The following is a 2,624-nucleotide window of genomic DNA, read 5'->3' as shown; positions in this document are numbered from 1 at the left end:
TTTCGGGTCCGGTGACCCTTCCTCAGAAGTTCTGAGGAAGGGTCACCGGACCCGAAACGTTAACTCTGTTTTCTCCTCCATAGATGCTGCCACACCTGCTGAGCTTTTCCAGCAACTTTGTTTTAATTCCTGATTTACAGCATCCGCAGTTCTTTTGGTTTTTACCAATAAAGGTGTCGTTCAACTCGTGTGATTCCAGAACACTGCCCAGAAATGACCAGAAATTTCTCGCTTAATTTGTTCAGCGTTTGGTCTCGAAGAGACCGTGACTCAAAGTATGAAAGTACATTTCACTGGAGTGAGTCATAAAATTGTGCAGTGACTGTGAATAAAATGATGGCAAGCTCCAGCAGAGAACCAGGCCACACTGAAGCAGGCGCCTGAAGACAAATGTGTTTCCTTTGCCGGTGAAATTCACCGCTTCACAAACTGGGGACCATTGAAGTGAAACAATGACGACGATTGTCTTTGCTGGTTGTTTAGCTCGTGAATCCTGTTTCCGTCTATCTCCCTGTTAACATCACAACTTGACAAGTTGTGGCACACAGCAGCGTAATTTGTACCAGTGCTGTAATGGGTAACGCGTCTGCCTTCGAGTCAGAAGGTTTTAAGTTTGTGTATTCTCTGGCTCGCGTGCATACAACAGCGTTTTCCTTTCTTTTCTCACCTTTCAAATTGACAGTGAGTTCTCGTGGGTAATGTCTGTCGGGAGCTGTCTTGTCAGATTCCCAGGGAACAGTGATTGGGTTGGTGAGTTTTCGAAATTTAATGTTGCACCTGAGCAGCTTGTGAGACTTTTGCAAGTCGTTTTCCATTTCATATCCCAGTTCACGGTAACGGTTCTCATTGTCTGGAGAAGTCACTTGTGTTCCACGTAAAACAGCCTTTTGTTGGAAAAACTTCTGTGGGGGAATTGAGAGTCGGCGTCAAGCACACAGAGCGGTATAATTCTGAGCCCTCTGTCACTCGCGGGGTTGTGTCTGTGTGGCTCCCTCTCTGGGTGAGAATGAGGTTGAGACACTCAGGGAGGCTTTAACACAGTTTGACCACCTCAGCCCCATTCGTTGTGACATTTGAGATTACAGGGATTATTTCATTGAGATTAGCACTTGAAACGTCAGAACACAAAAGGCTTTGGGCCAAATGCTGGAAACCACGTGTAGAAAAATGGAGGTTTGATGACTGGAACTGACACGATGGGCTGAGGTGTCTTTTCCCCACGCTGCAAAGATTCGATGAAAGGGAGAAACTGATCTTCAACCAAAATGATAGCAAATCAAAAGTCAGAAGCAGTGTTGTTGAGAAAAGATACGAGAGTATGAAGCACCCTTTCTGATGATCTGGTGGTTAGGATTTGGCGCTTTCACCGCCGCAGGCTGAGTTCCCTTTTCGGTCAGGGAATGGGAGTTCTATTCTGCCAGTTTATTGTCATGACTGATTCTCTGGAGCAGGAAAGAAGCTGTGGAGCCGGTAGACAGACTGTTTTGTCCCAGAAATTATTTAAGTTAACAGAAGTCAAAGAACTGCAGATGCTGAAAGTCTGAAACAGAAACAGGAATTGACCGAGAAACTCAGCAGGCCTGGCAGCATCTGTGGAGAGAAAGAGGTAACCTTGGAACTGGGTTAGTTATGCATTTCAATAATATAATGTGAGGCGAAATTATCAGGTTTATCTGTCAAATTGGCATATTTATCAACATTTCTCTCTCTGATTAGCCTACAATTATTAGTTGTTACAGTTCACAAAACAGCAACAAACAAAACTGCCAATTGGGTTAAGCTCAGGCAACTGGAGTGGGAGCAGTGCAATGAGTACAAAGGCAAGAAGCAAGCCAGCTTTATTTTTAGGAATCACGCAACTTTACAGAAATTTAGACAACACACCCTGAACCTAAGCCATAGGCACCGCTGGGACTCAAACCCAGGATCTCCGGTTTACTAGACAGGCGCTTTAACCAACTAAGCCACGGCGCCAAATGGCAGGAGCCAGGTGCCAAATGGCAGGAGCCAAGCCCCATCCACATGTTCATGTACTTTAACACTCGATCACAGAAACTTGATTTTTTTTTTCTATCTCAATGTTACTCCGTGAGAATTTAAGTCAAAGATCGCTTTTGTAAAGACGGACAGTTCACAGCTGAACGTTTCCAGTGAAAATGCGCAGAAAGAGACAATCTCTCTTACACTGCTTTAAAACCGATATTTTCGCAATTAAACTGGCGAGATAAAAAAGATGTGTTCATCCTGTCTCTACCCATTAATCACGTTAATACACACAGACGAAACCTCGCAAACTGCATTCAAATCTATTCTCTCTGCTCGAGCAAAGATGAAAAGGTTTAGAAAAGGTTTACAAAGAAGTTGCCAAGGTTGGGGCAGTTGAGCTGGAGGGAGAGGCTGAATAAACAAGGGCTATTTACACTGGAGTGTTGGAGGCGGAGGGGTGACCTTATAGAAGTTAATAAAACCATGAGGGGTAGTGATAGGGTCTTTTTCCCAGGGTAGGGGAGTCCAAACTTTAGGTTATAGGTTTAAGGTTTGAGGGTAAAGATTTTAAAGGGACGTAGCATGCAATGTTTTGACACGCAGGATGGTGTATGTATGGAATGAACTGACACCGGAAA

At 44.3% G+C, this 2,624-nt stretch overlaps 1 non-coding gene across 1 annotated transcript; it reads right to left on the bottom strand.

Moving 5' to 3' along the window:
* Positions 1–1,900: 1,900 nt before the first annotated feature.
* trnat-agu lies at positions 1,901–1,974 on the bottom strand. Its single transcript has one exon. It is a non-coding gene; the product is annotated as a tRNA-Thr (tRNA).
* Positions 1,975–2,624: the final 650 nt, after the last annotated feature.

This window comes from Rhincodon typus, chromosome 8 (assembly GCF_021869965.1).
Source record: "Rhincodon typus isolate 14 chromosome 8, sRhiTyp1.1, whole genome shotgun sequence".
In the NCBI taxonomy this organism is placed as follows: Eukaryota; Metazoa; Chordata; class Chondrichthyes; order Orectolobiformes; family Rhincodontidae; genus Rhincodon; species Rhincodon typus.
Note: the sequence above shows the minus strand (reverse complement) of the source record. Positions and strands in the feature narration are given on the sequence as shown.